General features: G+C 40.9%; 1 pseudogene; it reads left to right on the top strand.

Moving 5' to 3' along the window:
• Positions 1-12,183: 12,183 nt before the first annotated feature.
• Positions 12,184-12,565, top strand: LOC108490052 (annotated as a pseudogene).
• The last annotated feature ends 6,237 nt before the right edge of the window (positions 12,566-18,802 follow it).

Raw genomic sequence — 18,802 nt, 5'->3', positions numbered from 1 at the left:
TATTTAGAGATGGGTATGGTGGCACATGCCTTTAATCCCAGCACTTGGGAGGCAGAGGCAGGTGGATCAAGGCATTCATCGATGTAAATTGTTGTTAAAAATCAGATGTACAATTTATTTATTTATTTTGGTCTTTTTTTGAGACAGGGTCTCCCTGTAGCCCCAGCTGGCCTGGAACTCACTATGTAGCCCAGGCTGGCCTTGAACTCACAGAGATCTGCCTGCCTCTGCCTCCCGAGTGCTGGGATTAAAGGTGTATGCCACCATGTCTGGTACAGTTTATTATTTTATATTTTATTTTAAATGTATGAGTGTATTGCCTGCATGTGTGTAAGTGCATCCATGTCGTGCATGCCTGCAGAGGTCAGAAGAGAGGGTTGGATTCCCTAGAACTGGAGTTATGGAAGGTTGTTAGCCACCATGTGGGTGCTAGAAATCAAACCCCGGTCCTCTGCAAGAGTGACTAGTGCTCTTAACTGCTGAGCCATCTCTCCAGTCCCAGATGTACAATTTATTAAGAACTTAGATGAACCAGGTTGATTTGTATAGTTCTCGCACTCATAAACTTGTTTCATTTTTTTGTTATTGAAGACTTATTCTTATTTTTAATTATGTGTATGCATGTGGGTATGTACTTGTGAGTGCAGCTTCCCAAAGAGACCAAAAGAAGGCATTACATCCCCTAGAGCTGGAGTTATAGGCAGTTGTGAGCCACCTGGCATGGGTGCTGGGAACAGAACTCAGATCTCTACAAGAGCAGTGTGTGCTGTAACTGCTGAACCATCTCTCTAGCCTCTTGTTTTATTCTTTAAGGTAAGTAGCATGCCCATTTTACAGATGGGGACCTAAAATCCTAAAAGTCACCTCAGGACAAGTCATTGGCATGAATGCTGTCAGAAGGTCAAAATAAGACAACAGTTGCACATTGCTCTTACTGAGATCAAAATACCTTTCATTGAGATTGTTATTGAAAATGCTAGGCAGACAAACAAAACTTACCTTCTGGCTTCTCTGGCCTTTGAGCCACCAGGTCAAGGCTCCTATGTTAGCTATGAGGCCTATGCTCTGAACACCCCTTGTTCCTAGTCAGTCTACCAGACCTAACAGATCTGGGAGGGAAAGAAGACAAAAGATTAATACTGAAGAATCCCCAAATGGAGAATTCACAGTCACCTCCACCATAGTACAAATAATTCAAATTCAAGGACAGAACTTTAGAGTCTTTAATTGATCTGTGGTATGGGGGGAGGGGGAAACCTTACCTAATTATTTACTAAGAATGTTTACACACACATATATACAAAGCATAACTTGCCCTAAGAATAAGGAAAGAGGCTGGGGAGATGGCTCAGCACATAAGAGTATTTGTTGCCCAAACATTCCCACATAAAGAACAGGAATGGTCACATGTACCTGTAACCTCAGCACTAGTTGGGAGAAGGGAGGTAGATACAGGAGGATCACTGAAACTTGCTGACTGTCACCCTAGCTCCAGGTTCAGTGAGAGACCCTGTTTCAAGAGAACAAGACAAAGAGTGACAGATCAGAAAACCCTACATCTTCTTCTAGCCTGCACATGTGCATACAGACATATACACCACAAACATGCACATAAAATTAGGTTTTAAAATATTCTATTTATTATTTTTATTTTATGTGTATGAGTGTATTGCCTACATGTATGTGAGTCCACCTGTGTTGTGAAATACCTCAGACGTCAGAAGAGGGCTTCAGATTCCTCTGGAACTGGAGTTAAGGATGGTTCATAGCTGCCATGTGGGTACTGGGAATCAAACCAGGTCCTCTGCAAGGGCAGTCAATGCTTTTAACCACTGAGCCATCTCTCCAGCCCCAAAATTATGTTTTTAAAAAATGAGAAGAAAGAAAGGAAGGAAGGAAGGAAGGAAGGAAGGAAGGAAGGAAGGAAGGAAGGAAGGAAGGAAGGAAGGAAGGAAGGCTGAAGATGCCACAGGAATCACTTCATGTCAGTGTCATTAATATGTTTTCCAGCAGCCATTGGACAAGGTGGGGAAAAGCAAAGAATAAATATAAAGCACTCTAAAGAAGTAGGGTCTAACTTGGGACCATGGAATTGTTACTGGACTTAAGGGAGCCTATGCACTGATCCATTACACTCTTGTAGGGATGTACAATTTTCTAGAACATTCTATAGACTACAATACATAGGGGAAAACCCCACTAAAAGCCACTTATTTTTAACAGAAATATTGTCTACAATCCATCAATATTTCCTCAAGTCAAACACCCCCTTCTTTCTGAAAACAGTGACTTCTCCATTCCAGCATCCAGGAGGAGCAGGGGGAGCAAGCAGCACGGGGCTTGGTGGCTCACCTGGTAGTGCTTACCCTTTGTTTACCTAGAAGTTCTAGACCTTTCTATAGTCAGGATGGTCATGCATGCTCCCATAGAGCCCTAATGAAGCCAAACCAAAACAACGGAGCTGAGAGAGATAGCACATGAGAAATAAACACCCAGTCCACAAGAAAAGCAGCTCGAGCAGCCAGAGAAATCGCTCTGTGAAAACAGGAAGGCTGGAATCACTCAGGGAAGCAGGTGGGTTTCTGAAGATTAGGGAGGAAGAGACCATTACATGGGCTGGGCTTGCAGGTATAACAAGCACAGATCAGAGGCAGAGCAATAGATGAAAGTGACAGAGATGCTGGAAAGGAACAGATGGACTGGTCCAGGGCCAGGGAGGAAATGAAAGACAAGATGAAGGCCGTATCTTTGAGCATCATTGAGAGATGAGGCTTGAACTTTTGTAAAAAGGATGTCAGAGGATTGAACAGATTCCAAAGGCAAAGAGGCCATGTGAGCAGAAGAGTTGAAATGAATCGAAAATAGAGAAAAGATATGATTACTGAGAAGAGAAACTGGCCAGCACATGGAATGTCAGGTATTCGTTTAGAAGGTGCATGTGTGATGAATGGACCAGTCAGCAAGAGATATGTAAGGTCAGATGCAGGTGTAGGTAAATGAGAAGACTTGAGTCAAAGGAAATGGGGGATCCTCCCCACTATATGTCTGTGACCTGCCTGTGCAGAGATCTGCCCTTAATAACTATTGGCGGGAGTGATTCTAAGTACTCATGATGGTCCCAATGTCCATCTCTGCCCACAGCTTGTCTGTGCAAACTTTTTCCAGCTGAGTGACCAGGATTAGAAAAAATGAATCATAGCACAAGAAAGTTAGAAGATGCCCAATAGCATCGAGGTCAATTCTGGAACAAGTTTTATACCTTGAATACAGACTGTAATCTTTTTCCTTGATTTGTTGTTTTTAGAACTTGTGAGTTTCTTAACATTCTAATTGTATTAGTTAGCTTTTTGTTGTTACTAAGACATCTGACAGAAACGAAGAGAGGAATTATTTATTTTGGCTCATGTTTTTAGAAGGTTTAGTCCATGGTTGCCTGGCTAACGTGTTTTGGCAGAACATCATGGCAGCAGGAACATGTGGCAGAAGGGAACTGTTTACTTCATAGCTACCAGAAAGCAGAGAGAAGGGGAATGCTGGCTTTCCCCTTTATTCTACCCGGGCCCTTCAGCCCATGGATGGTGTCACCTACATTTTCAGTGAGTCATTCCCTCTCAGTTAATCGTCTCTGGAAATGCTTTCACAGATACATCCAACAGATGTCACTCACCAATCTCCTTGGTGATTCTAAATCTTGAAAAGTTGACAAGAAGAATAATCATCACACTGGTGATCATCAGAAAATGGTTAAAAATATAGTTTATACTCTGGAATACTATGCATCTTATTAAAAGAATGAGATGTATCCAAATATGCTAAGTAGACAAATGTTCGATATTCCTGATGACTGATAAAAAGCAGGGTGGAGATTGTATAATGTGATCCACCTTACTAGAAAAATCATACAAATAAATATATGCTTTATAACTATGCTCAATATTCATTCACTCATCACTAAAGATGTATTTGTCAAGCTTCTTCTATGTCTCAGGCTCTGAAACAAAAGGTCTCTAAACTCTATGCTGCTTATATGTCAGAGAGAGACAGACAACAAACACAAAGCCCACCTATCACATTTAAAGTGCTAAGGATAGCCAGGCACCATGATACATGGCTATAATCCAACCATTTGGGATGTGAAGGCAAGGTCACTCTTGTCTACATAGCAGTGAGTTTGAGGGTAGCCTGGGCTACATGAACTTCTGCCTCAAAAAAATACAAAAACATGGCACACGCCTTTAATCCCAGCACTTGGGACTCAGAGGCAGGAAGATCTTTGTGAGTTCGAGGCCAGCCTGGTCTACATAGTGAGTTTTCTAGGACATCTGGGGCTACAAGGAGACCCTGTCTCAAAAAATACCAAAAAAAAAAAAAACCCACAAGCCTGACAGCCTGAGTTTGATCCCCTTGACCCACATGGTGGAAGGAGAGAACTGACTCTCCCAAGTTGTCCTCTGACTTCCACATACTTATCATGGCATGCACGCCTATACACTCACAATAAATAAAATGTAATTATAAAACAATTGTTTTTGCTGTCTCCTAGACATGACCTAAACCCATGAATTCATATCAGCTGTGGTTACCAGCACAAGACTTGCAGAGGATCAAGCCAGTCAAAATTTCAGTATGGATGGGGGAGGGTCTCAGAAGGCCCCACCCACTAACTGGAGTGCTATTAGCAGTTGATGGCTGCTGGGGAAAGTGTATCAGTTACTTTTCTGTTGCTGTGATAAAATACCATGACAAAAGCAACTTAAAGAAAGATTAGTTTTGGCTAATGGTTCCAAAGGGATACAGTTTATCATGGTCAGGAAAGCATGGCAACAGGCAGGGAAAGCATGGTGGTGGGAGCAGGAAGGCTGGCTCCTCATCACATTTTCACCCACACACATGAAGCAGAGAGCAAGAACATGAAATGAGGTCAGACTATCAAACCTCAGTGTTCACCTGCATGAAGTACTTCCTCCAGCAACACTCCACCTCCTAAAGTTTCCACAACCTCCCCAAATAGCACCACCAACTGGGGACCAAGTGTCCAAACACATGAGCCTATGGGGACATTTCTTGATCAAACCAGCACAGAGGAAAGTCATTTTTCCATAGGGGTATGGCCCCTGGTGGGTTGCCCAGGCATGTTCCAGTGGGTGACTCCATACCTATGGGCATAAGACTAACTGGACTCCGTGGGTTATTTTTAAAAAGAGGACATGAAGTTTGAAAGGGAACATATTAGAGAGAGGGTCCTAGGAAAGCTGGGGGAGGGAACAGGGGGTGGATATGATGAAGATACCTTGTATACATGCATGAAGTTTTCAAAGAATAAATTTAAAATAATAAAAGTGCCAGGCCAATGAATTGGCTCAGTGGGTAAAGGCGCTTGCTTGATGACCAAACCCTAGAATCCACATGATGGAAGGAGAGACCTGAGTCCCAAAAGTTGTCCTGTGATCTCCACACAAGCATTGTGCATATACCGACACACTCACATACAATAATAATAATATTAAACATAATGAAAAATGAATTTTTTTATTTATAATATACTAATAGTGAATAAGTTGTGACTGTTTAAGAGTATAAATCTGAGAACTCACTGAGACATCATTTTTCAGCTGTTTTACTCACATAAAATACGAATTAATTTGAAAGTGGTACTGGATTTATAGTGGATTTTTGTCATTAGGTATTTTCTTAAGCAAAAGATAGTAGAAGCACAACTGTTATTAATGTCCTAGTTTGGCTTTCTCTTACTGTGATAAAAATATTGACCAAAATCAATGTGGAGAGGAAAGGCTTTATTTCTGCTTACAACTCACAAGCCACAATCCATCCCTGAGGGAAGTCAGGGCAGCAACTCAAGGCAGGAGCCTGGAGGCAGGTGCTAAAGCAGAAAACTTGGAGGGATGCTATTTACTCACTTGCTTCTGGTTTGCTCAGCTACTTTTCTTTTTACAACCAAGGCCCACTTGCCCGGAGATAGCACTACAATTACTAATTAAGAAAATGTTTCACTAGGGACTGGAGAGATGGCTCAAAGGTTAAAAGTACTGGCTGCTTTTTCAAAGAACTGGGGTTCAGTTCCCAGCACCCACATGGCATCTAACAACTGTCTAACTCTAGTTCAAGGGGATCCAATGCCCTCTTTCTGGTCCCTGCAGGCATGTGGGTATGTGTGCACAACACAGGCAAAACATGCACAAACATAAAATAAAAAAAAAGAAAGAAAGAAAGAAGAAAGAAAGAAAGAAAGAAAGAAAGAAAGAAAGAAAGAAAGAAAGAAAGAAAGAAAAGAAAAGAAAATGCCCCACAGACACAGCCACAGGCCAGTCCAATGGAGGAAATACCTCAACTGAAGTTTCCACCCCCAAGGTGTCTCTAGTTTCTGTCAAGTTGATAAAAATCAACCAGCATAATTACATTGCTTAAAATGGCCTTTATCAATACAGAAATAAAATTCACCTCACCACAAGAATAAAGTAAAATATCTAAAACAGGAAAATTCTACTAAACAAATCGCTTATTTTATTCAGCCAGTTGACTGCAAAAAAAAAAAAAAGTGAAGAAAAATAGGAGGTATATTGAGCCAAATGTAACACATCTACTACATGGAGACCTGAATTTTAACACATCAACCATAACAAAATACATACCAGAATCTTGGGCTTTAGTTCAATTAATAGAGTGCTTACCTAGCACGCATGAAACCCTGAGCTCAATCCCCAGTACTAGATAAACCAGGTGTGGTAGCACATGCCTACAATTTCAGAACTTCAAGGTCATCTTCTGCTATGTAGCAAGTTGGATACCAATCCAGAATATAAGAGACCTTGTTGCAAAATACATCTATATCTATATCTATATCTATATCTATATCTATATATGGTGTTGGGGAAATTTGGACACTGAGGTGGTATCTTATAATACTAAGGAATTATTGTTAATTTTATTTAGGTATATATATATACTCTTGTGGTTGTATTTTTAAGAAAAATACTTTGGCTGGTGAGATGGTTCAGTGGGTAAAAGCCCTTGACACACAAGCCTAATGAGCTCAATTCAATCCTCAGAATCCACCATGGAAGATAAAGTCTGATTCCACAAAGCTGTCCTCCAACCTCTACACGTACAATAATAAAAATCAATTTTAAAATTTTTAAATAAATAAATAATAAAGTAAAATTTAAAAAACAGGCAAAACTAAGTTAGAGTGTTTAAAGATACATATATAGACACACACACACACACACACACACACACACACACGGCCAAACTACAAGAAAAGCACAGAAGTGATTAGGATAAAGATGAAGATCATAGTTAGCTGTGTAAGAAACATTAGATATCAGTCTTTTCTGTTAAACACTGTAAAACTTTGGTTTAGGACAAAGATTTAAAATCTTTTAATCCCCTATACACACCCTGTAAAACTTTTGTTTATGCAAAAATTTTTTTTGGTCTTTTTAAGACAGGGTCTCCCTGTAGTCCCAGCTGGCCTGGAATTCACAGAGATCTGCCTGCGTCTGCCTCCTGAGTGCTGGGACTAAAGGCATGCACCACCACGCCCAGCTCAATTTGGCACACTCCTTTAATCCCAGCATTTGGGTGGCAGAGGCAGGCGGATCTCTAAGAGCTCCAGGCCAGCCTAGTCTTTTTGGTCTTTTTAAGACAGGGTCTCCCTGTAGTCCCAGCTGGCCTGGAATTCACAGAGATCTGCCTGCGTCTGCCTCCTGAGTGCTGGGACTAAAGGCATGCACCACCACGCCCAGCTCAATTTGGCACACTCCTTTAATCCCAGCATTTGGGTGGCAGAGGCAGGCGGATCTCTAAGAGCTCCAGGCCAGCCTAGTCTACACAGTGAGCTCCAGGCTATCTGGGACTACAGGGAGACCCTGTCTCAAAAAGACCAAAAAGACCAAAGATTCTTTTAAAAGTAGTCAACTCAAAGACTGTGAGGTTGGACCCCAGCTAGTGTGGGAAAGACACAGGACTCTTGCATTAGGGATAAAAACCTATCAAACCTCCAGATTAAGAGTGCTTGCTTGATCCAAATAACGGAATGCACCTTTTTGCAAAAGTGAAAGCTGTCTTGTCAAATTACTTTCGCTTTGTCTGAGTGTTTTTTGTGTGTGCAGAATCAGTGGGGTCCTTGGACCTCAGATTTTATTTCTTACAGCTGGCCAGGAATCTAGAAGGACGCTATCAGGATGGGACCTGTAGGGAGGTTCTGGGAGACAGCAGAGTTCTACCTCTGGGCCAGGCATGTTCTCATTGTTTCTTATCGTTATACTTATTTCATAATATTTGTCATGAGTTACATTACGTTTCATATACTTTCCTCTCTATTATTTTTTACACGATAAGGCTTATACAATAAGGCTGTGGTTTTAGGTGACCATCAAAGTCTCTCTTTGGATCTGTCATGAGCATGTTCATGCAGATTGACTTTGGTATGAAAGTGTGAACAGAGATTCCTGACATGGCACATTCACATAGGTTAACATAAGGCTCTCAGCCCTTGAATAACTATGGTTTGTTTTGTTTTGTTTTGTTTGTTTTGAGATAAGGTCTCTTGTAGCCCAAACTGACCTTAAACTTGCTATGTAGGTGAGGATAACCTTGAACTCCTAATTCTCCTGCCTCTCCCTCTGGAGTGCTAGGGATTACAGGCTTGGTTTGGGATTACACACTTAGTTGTAATAACTGTTTAACACTCTGTTCCACAACCCCGACTTTTGAACTCCAAAGGGTCCTATGGCTGGGCACGGTGGTGCATGCCTTTAATCCCAGCACTCGGGTGGCAGAGGCAGGCGGATCTCTGTGAGTTCAAACCCAGCCTGGTCTACATAGTGAGTTCCAGGACAGCTGGGGCTATAGAGAGACCCTGTCTCAAAAAGACCAAAACAAACAAAGCAAAACAAAACAAAACAAAACAAAAACCAAGGATCCTACATACTCGGAATTCAGGGGACAGCATTGTAGTGTAACTATTTAATTTCATTCTCCTCCATTTTGCTAAGCCTTATATCAATTGAGGTAGCCTTTCCAGGCCATGAAATGCAATTCAAAAGGATTGCTACATTCTCAGAATAGTTGAGAACCAATGTTCCCAAGATTGTATTCTAAAAGTTCGTTGAAGCAAATTTCAATATGTAAATTTATGCTTTAAAATTAAGCTTCATTAAAATGCACTTACCAGTTTAAGTGGAGGCTGATTTTGTAACTACATTTGGAATTTAGATTCTTACTACTTTGAAACAAATGCTATGTAAACATGAAAATTAAGTAATCAAACAATTCTTTACCCTCCTTCTACCACACTTTTCCTTTGAAACCATCCACTTAACTTTCAAAATACAAATCCTAAAAGTAACCCTGCAAGAAGTTCCTGGGCTTTAGAAGTACACTTCTGGGTTGAAAACAAACTGCCCAAACCTCTCCAAGGTCTGGGCAAATCTCTCAGACTTCCTGGAGGGAGCCCCACTGACACTGCCAGAAATTCAAACAGACCTTGGCAGTCTGCTGGCCCTGCCCACATCCCAGGGCCTTGTTTTGCATTCTCAAAGAGCCTCCACCCCTCCTACCCCTCCAAGTCCTCCTCCAGCTCTGGTTTCTAAAGCACCTATGGGTCTTCTCAACACTCCTTCGGTGGCAATAAGGCCACCATTGAGAGACCAGAAATGGAAATGGAACCCTATCAGGAATTTCCACAATGAAAGCCTATTCCAGATAGTGTCCCCCAAAAGAAAATTGCTGATCCTCTCCACCAAACCAGAGCCCAGAATGGCAGAAAGCCCAGACAATCAAAATAAACCTGAACTGGAATCATCAAATTGCCCCAGGGTAAGCTTGGCCTCTGCCCAGAATCACATTTTGAACTGCCTTCATTTCCATGGGGGGAATTGCATGATGGGAAATCCAGTCAGGGTGGATCACCCCCACTAAATTCATTTTTGCAGCATGGTCAATAAACTTTTCTATTGTCCTCTAATTTTATTTTTTTTAAGATTTTATTTACTTTTATTTTATGTGTATGAGTGTTTTGCCTGCATACATGTTAAGTGTACCACTTGTGAGCAAGTGCCCATAGAGGTCAGAAGAAGGCACTGGCTCTCCAGAAACTGGAGTTACAGATGGTTGTGAGCTGCCATGTGGGTGCTGGAAACCCAACCCACGTTCTCTGTGACAGCAGCCAGTGCTCTTAAGTGCTGAACCATTTCTCCAGCCTTATCCTCTAATTCTAGAAAGAGGCTGGGTGCTATCAAGCACAGGATGCAGGGACCAGCAACATTTACCCCCACCCTATAAAACAGGCCATACCCCTCCCAAATCTGAACATGAATTGATTAGCATTTGTTCTCCTGGGGCTGGGATTGAGTTAAGTGATAGAGCACTTGCCTAGTATGTGCAAGACCCCAGGTATAATTTCTAACAGAAGAAAGGAAATGTCATGTTATGGAGGACCTCAAAGCCAAAGAACTTGTGAACTGCCCAGTGTCTTGCTCTCTGCCTGACTCAGTGGTTCAGAGTTAGGGCTTTCGCGTCAGATCGTGACCTCAGATGGATCATTTAATCTTTCTGGCTTTATTATCTAAATCAGCCCCATGAATGGAAGTTTTTGCTAATATTTTCTCATGATAATGTCTGAGATAAGTCTATTTTCTCACACTTTCTTTGCCTTAGGTCCACCTGGGAAAATATTCGATGCAAATTTCTCAAGCACCACACATAAGACTGCTGAGTATGACCTAGGAAGCACTATTTAAATGAGGCTTTAAAGTATTTTTTATTTATGGGGACTGGAATTGTGCTAACAACTGCAACAAAAACACACTTCATATAGCAACTAAGAACAAACATGTTTATGTGCATGTATATACATATATTTTTTACAAAATAAGATCTTCATTATGCATATTGCTATTTTCATTCCTTTTTTATGCTGAGCACAATTCTTTGATTTCATTTCATAACCCAATAATGATTTATAACCAACAAATAAGTTGTAATCAATAAAGAATAACGTTAAAATAACCAGATGTTAGATTAGCAGACAAGAATTTTAAAGGAGCTACTATAACTATGTCCAAAGATGTAAAGGAAATTATGGTCATAATGAATTAACAGAAAAATCTAAGCAAAGAAGCAGAAGCTAGCTGGGCATGGTAGCACATATCTTTGATCCCTGCACATGTGAGACAAAGGCAGGAGGATGTCTGTGAATTCAAGGTCAGCCTGGTCTACATATTAAGTTCCAGGCCAGCTAGGAGACCTTGTCTCAAAAAACAAAAGATAAAAATAAAAAGCACAGATGCTATAGCCAGGTGTGGCAATGCATACCCATAAGCATAGCACTTGTGAGTTCAAGGCCAGTTTCAGCTAGAGTTAGTTGCAGGTTTCAAAAACAAAATTTCTCAATCAACAATAAAAATGCAAATAATCCAATTAGAATGTGAGCAAAAAGATATGAGGAGACATTTCACTGAAAATATAATAATATTGAGAGAGATAAGAGACCTCAACAAAAGATGTGTGCATGAAAAGATCAGTTGGGGCTACAGGGAGACTCTGTCTCAAAAAGACCAAATATATGTTAAAGTCATGGTGGTTTTTCATCTCATTGCCATCAGAATGGCTAACATAAAGAAATGAGTGACAACATCAAGTGCAGGGAAGCTCTGTTGTGCATACATCACTAGTGAGAACATAAAACTGTGCACCAGCTCTGGGAAAGAGTTTGGAAATGCGTCAGCATGCAAGGCTGCCACGATAAAGCACCCCCGGACAGGTGGCTGACACAACAGAAACGTCCCCTCTTGTAATCCTGGAGCCTAGAAATCTCTGATCCAGGTGCAGGCTGGGTTAGTTTCTTCCCAGGCCTTCTGGCTTACAGAGGACTGTCTTCCCTTGAGTCTTCCTGTGATTGTCCACCTCTGTGTCTAAATTCTAATCTCGTTTTATATGAGCTCCTGTCATATTGGATTATGGTATACCCTAGTGACCTCCTTCTGTAATTTAGTCACCTTCTTAAAGGCCTGATTTCCAAATATTGTCACATTTTGAGGTGATAGTGATTGGAATTTTGACATGTAAAATTGAGAGGAAGGACACAATAAAAGTTTACAACAGGAGTTACTTTAAAAATTAACCATGGGGCTCTTTCCACCATCTTTCTGCACTGCCATCATGGTGTGCCTGGACGTCCTGGCCCAAGCTCTGAAGAGCATCCAAATGCAAGGAAGAGATACAAGGGCCAGATTCTTATCAGGCCATGCTCCAAAGTCATCCTCTGTTTCCTGACTGTGGTGATTAAGCATGGTTACATTGACGAATTTGAAATCATTGAGCTGGAAAAATTATTGTGCATCTCACAGGCAGGTTAAGCAAGTGTGGTGTGATCAGCCCCAGATTTGATGTGCAGCTCAAAGACCTAAAAACATGGTAAAATAATCTGTTCCCATCCTGTCAGTTTGGCTTCATTGTACTGACAACCTCAGTGGGCATCAGAGACCGTAAAGAAGCAAGATGAAAACACACAGGAGAGAAAATCCTGGGATTCTTTTTCTAGTGATATAAAACATAGGTATAAATAAAATACCTCATTGGAAGAAAATAATTAAATATGGGGCTGAAGAGATGGCTTAGCAGTTAAAAGCACTGACTGCTCTTGCAGAGGACCTGGGTTCGATTCCCAGCACCCACATGGCAGTTGACAACTGTCTGTAACTCCAGCTCCAGAGGATCTGACAGCCTCTTCTGATCTCTGTGTGTGGACCTTGCACAGCACAGGTGCATACACATCCAGGCAATATACTCATACATGTAAAATAAAAATAATAAAATATTTTAAAATAATAATAGTAGTTACATATGGGGCTGAAGAGATAGCTCAGTGATTAAGAGCACTGACTGCTCTTGCAGAGGATCCAGGTTTGGTTCTCAGCACCCACATGGCAGCTAACAACTGTCTGTAAGTCCAGGTCCAGGTGATCTGATGTCTCTTCTGGTCTCTGAGGGTATTGCATGCACCTGATGCACTTATACACATGCAGATAAAACACTCATACATACAAAATAAAAATAACATTTTTTTAAAAACCTCCAAAATTAAAAAATGTAAGTAACCAATATATCTCAGAGAAATGAACACAGAAGCATATACACATGCCTCATGGGATACACCTACAATCTCAACACTTTGGGAGGCTACAACAGAAGAATTTTGAGTTCAAGGCCAACCTGGGTTCCATACCAAGACCCTATATCCAAAATAAGTAAGCAAATTTATAGCAGCTTTATTCATAATAACCAAAATCTGGAAACAATCCAGTGTCCTTCAATAGGTAACTGGCCAAACAAACAGTGACATATAAGTACTATGGGAATACATTGATCAATAAAAAAAAAGACAAAGTATTGACATGTGCAACAATTTGACTGAACCACTAAAGAGTTAAGCTCAGCGTAAAAAGAAAATCTCCAAAGCCTTCACAACATAAGGTTCCATTTACATATAATTTTATTGAAGAGATAAATTTCAGCAGTAGAGAATAGACTAGTGGTTGCCAGGGGTTAAGAAGGCAGAGGTGGTTGGTCGATGGAGGTGGCCATGAAAGGGCAGCATGAAGGATCCTTGTGGAGGTAGAAACATGCCCCAGAAATTCTCTATCAGGGTCAGTATCTGATGGCTAACTTGCACTATCATTTCACCTGTACCCTGCCTGCTTTGTGCCCTGGAAAGGGGACAAAAGATCACCTTTATTATGGCCTACAGCTGGCTATCATCCCATGTTTACCTCAAGATAAAAGGTTCAATTAAAAGTTTTTCTCTTTTTTCTCATTGAGACATTTTATTTATATGCTTCACATTCCTAAAAAAAATCCCAGGATTTCCCTTCTGTGTGTTTTTGTCTTGCTTCTTCACGGTCCCTAGCCAAGGCTGTCAGTACCCTAAAACAAAACCAACAGGATGCGAACAGATTATTTTACCATTTTTCTAACCTGCACATAAAACCTGTGGCTGATCATAATACTTCCTGCCTATGAGATTCACCACCATTGTCTCTACTCTGTGATCTTCAAAAGCTCCAAATTTCCCTGTGCAGCCCTGCTCCATTGCCACAGCTTCAAGCTGGACAGTGGCTTGGGAGTTTGGCCTAATCACAACCTGGTGTTTGCCTCTCCTTTCAGCATGATATTCCTGTGAGTATCAACTAGGACATTCATGCCCACTATTACAGTGGTACAGAAAAACCATAGAAAAAGAAAAAAATCATTTAATCTTTAGAACTTTCAGTATTGAGTGTCACTCAGTGAGAGAATAAGTACTCAACATCTATGAAACCTTGGTTTGATCCTCAGGACCAGAAAAAAATATACATAAGTATAGACTGCATTTTCCCTGAACCAAAATCTAATAGCTTGGATATCATTTAGCTCCTGCCTGCCTCTCTAGTCCCATACTAAGTACCCTGCTCACTGTCATCCAACACAACTGACTTTCTTCCAGGTTTCCAAATGTCCTTTGTAGACTCCATCCACTGATCATCGTCCATCCACTGTTTTTTATATTCTGTTTTTCCTTCATCTCAGGACTCCCCACCCACAGCTGCTCTCCGAATTACAATAGCTAAGAAGGTCAGATGGAGAGAGTATGAAAAATGTATTAGCGGGGTGAGTGTGACCTAGCTGAGGTCGACTGGGGTGCAAGGTAAAGCTATCAGAGTGCAAGAATTGGAGCTACCAAGTGTGCATGCCTGTAATCCCAGCACTTGGGAAATGGGGAGGGGGAGATGAGAGGATGAACAGTTTACCCTTGGCTACATACTGAGTTTGAGCCAGCCTGGGCTACATAAACCCTGTTTCGAAAAAAAAAAAAAAGAATCAGAGTTGCCAAGCCCAGCTGCCTCTTCCCTCAGAGTCTCTTTCTGGGCAAAATCTGAGGATTTGGCACTTGATGTGACAGGCAAGTTTTGTGTTGTTTTAAAAACAGGGTCAGTGAGATGGTTCAGTGGGTAAAGGCCCTTGCTACTAAGCCTGACAACCTGAGTTCAATCCCCAGAAGAGAGGCAACTCCCAACAGTTGTCTTCTGATCTCTACACATGGGACATAGCGCATGCACGCACACACACACACACACACACACACACACACACACACACACACAATAAATACATGTAAAAAAAAGTTTAAAGAAAAAAAAAGTACAGACAGAGAACACTTTTCCTATACAAATGTATGTGATTTGTATGTATGACTTTAAGTGATCATCCGGGTGTTCAAGGTTTGGTGTGGATCCTGAGTGTTTAAACTTTTCTAGAGTGTTGTGATAAATTGTGCTCAGTTACAAATGGGACAAAAAACACACAGATTCTGACCTTATACATGTGGCAACACAGGCAAGAGGCACACAGAGGTCTGAGAATACAAAGCAAGGCTTGAAATGCCCCCAGCATCTCTCAGAGCCCCAAGTTTTGTGTATTCTCCCTCTTTTTCATTTTTGTTTGTTTGGTTTTTGTTTTGTTTTGTTTTGTTTTTATTGAGTCATAATCTCATGTAACCTAGCCTAGGCTCAAACTCAGTATGGAGCTGAGAATTATCTTGAACACCTGATATTCTTGTCTCTACTTCTAAACACAAGGATTATAGACATGTGCCAATGGGCCTAGCTATTTTCCCTTTTAATGGAAAATTTCCTGGATTTAGATTTTGGCTTTTGTGGTACTGAGGATTAAACCCAGGGCCTTGCATTTAAATAAGTACTTTAATACTGAGCTATATCCCCAGTCCACTTCCCTTATTTCTTTTTATTTTCTATTTTTATTACATTTTAAATTTTATTGATTGTATGTGTATGCATGTGGGTACTCCAATGTAAAGGTCAGAGGTCAACTTGTAGGCGTTGTTTCTCTCCTTCTACAGTACGTGCCTTTAACCACTAAACCATCTTGCCCATTCTGTTTTATTATTCTGAGATATGTTCTCACTAAGGTTCCCATGCTGATCTTTAAAGATTAATTTATTTCATGAGTATGTGTATGTTTGTATGCCTATGTGAGTTTATGTGCACCATGTGCATTCAGAAGCCCTCAAAGGCCATAAGAGGGCATCAGATCTCCTGGAACTGGAGTTGTAAGCAATTGATAGCCACCATATGGGTGTTGAGAACCCAACCTGGGCTCTCTGCAAGAGTAGTAGGCACTCTTAATGTTGAGCCATCTCTCCAACCCCTGCTCTCCCCTTTTTAAAGGTTTTTTCTTTTCAGTCCAGGCTAATAGTGAACTGGCTCTGTAGCCTGGGAAGGTCTTGAACTTGAGAGCTTCCTGACTCAGCCTTCCTACTAGCCAGGATTATAGGCATGTACCACTAGACCTGGGTCCTGGTTTGTTCTGCTTTCTTTGTTTAAGTTATTCTGTGATTAGCACTTCTTACCTTCCTGTGCCTTTGCCTTAATTCTTTCCATTGGCTTAGGTATTACAGATCCAAAACAGGTTGCAAGAGGACATGGGCCTGTCACCCACGATGACTCCTAAGCATAATAAGCATGTGCCTGGGGCTGGAGAGACAGCTTAGTGGTTAAGAACACTGGTTGTTCTTGCAGAAGACCCGGGTTTGAATCCCAGCACCCACATGGCAGCTAACAACTGTCTGTAACTCCGGGAACAGATACCACTAAAATCTAGAGGATCACTAGGGAATATAAAAACTATAACTTATATTCCAGTGAGTTGTCAAACTCGAAATAGCTAAATATCTAGGCTTATGCTACCAATACCAAAATTGCAATAAAATGATTGATATAAATCATCTAAAGAGAGCAATAATGACCAACATGATTGAAATGGTAGTAATAACAATATCTCCCGATAAAGAACAGACCAACAGCCACAGATTCACTGATGAATCCTATTGGCTATTAAAGAAGAATCGAAACCAGTGTTCCTGAAACCATTCTATCAAACAGATAGGGAAGGAACACTTCCAAATTCATTCTACAAAACCAGTGTTACTATGATATCAAACCGTATAAAGACAATAAGAAAAGTGTAAAGTCATTTCCTTGATGAACACACACATGAAAATCATTATGAGAGTGCTAGATACTTCACACCAAGTTCAACATATTACAAAGACCACACTTCATGATCGAGGTGGGTTCAGCGAGGAATACTAGGGTAATTCCACACACACAACTCAGTAACAACAAGTGTGTAAACAGAATGGAAGGTGTCCCATAGTGCCATAGACAATGGAATTATGTCATTTTTAGGAAAATAGATAGAACTGGAAAACATGTTAGGAGTCGGCTCCACAGAGAAAAGTTTTGTCTAACAAGTGGCATGGACAGGCAGATGGGGACTTAATGTAAGAAGGGAGACTTTTAGGCACATGGAAAGGGATGGGGAGTGTAGGAATGCAGGTAGACTTGACCAAAGTTCACTATATGCATGGATGCAAATATCATAATGAAATTCTTTATTTTGCATAATTGATATTTACTAACACAAATTTTACACTGAAAAAAAAAGAAACCAAAGTTTTAAAATGGCAAACAGGGGGAAGGAGAGATGGCTCAGCAGTTAAAAGCACTGTCTGCTCGTGCAGAAGACCTGGGCTCGAATCCCACATGGCACATGGCAGCTAACAACTGTCTGTAACTCCGGTTCCAAGGGATCTGATGGCCTCTTCTGTCCTCTGCAGGCATTGCATGACACAGGTGCACTTACATGCAGGCAATACACTCATGCACATAAAATAAAAATAATAAATAAAATGTTAAAAAAAATAAATAAGTATGTGCCCAAGGGAAGAGTGACACTGGCTGGGATGGGAGGGCACCATGTGGCAGGGTGACAAAACCTCTGCGATCTGTCACCTTTAAAAGGAAACACATATGATTTGGGTTTAGACCTGCCAGAACCCCACTAATGATCATTTTCAGACATGTTCCTAGCGATAAAACCAGCTTTGCTAGCTGCATTCTATTCATTTACAGAATGCCTCGAAGAAGCAAGAGTTTGAGTTTAAACTCGGACTTTCACAGATAAAAGATTTTCTGGATATTTTTCCCCATAATTTGCTGTCAAAGTTATTATACTCTGACTCCAAGGTCATTGTATTACAGAAACTCAATGGTAGAGAACTTTCCTAGCATGTGCAGGGACCTGATTCCATCCCCACTACTGGAAGGGAAATAGTAATTAACAATATGTGAAGTTTCTTTTTTTTAAATATTTTATTTATTATTTTTATTTTATGTATATGAATGAATTACCTGCATGTATGTAAGTACACCCATGTCATGCAATGCTGCAGAGGTCAGAAGAGGGCTTCGAATTCCCCTGCAACTGGAGTTAAGGACAGTTCGTAGCCGCCATGTAAGTGCTGGGAACCGAACCCAGGTCCTCTGCAAGAGCAGTCAGTGCTCTTAACTGCTGAGCCATCTCTCCAGACGGTGAAGTTTCTTTCTTAATCAGACAGTTTTACAAACATGTATGAAGATTCCTCTAGAGTGATTCTCCCAGGTAATTCCCCTATGACCAGGTCATCTGGAGAGTTAAAGGGGAAAGAGAGGAAGAAAGAGTCTTAACTCAATCTTACAGAGCAGAGAAGTCTCAGCTGGGTGGTACACAGGACTTCCACAGTATTCTGCTGATTGGAATTGAATGACATGGTCATTCAATGTATATAAGTTCAAAGGAGGATAGGAAATGGGAGTTTAGCAATGCTCCCCCAATATCAGATTGCAGAGGTCAGAAGTTGATCTGTTCTACAATTAGTTATCATTGTTCAAATGATGTTGTT

The sequence above is a fragment of the Nannospalax galili genome, unplaced genomic scaffold (genome assembly GCF_000622305.1).
Source record: "Nannospalax galili isolate Female #2095 unplaced genomic scaffold, S.galili_v1.0 scaffold346, whole genome shotgun sequence".
NCBI classification, from domain to species: Eukaryota; Metazoa; Chordata; class Mammalia; order Rodentia; family Spalacidae; genus Nannospalax; species Nannospalax galili.
This window is presented reverse-complemented; position numbering and strand designations above follow the sequence as displayed.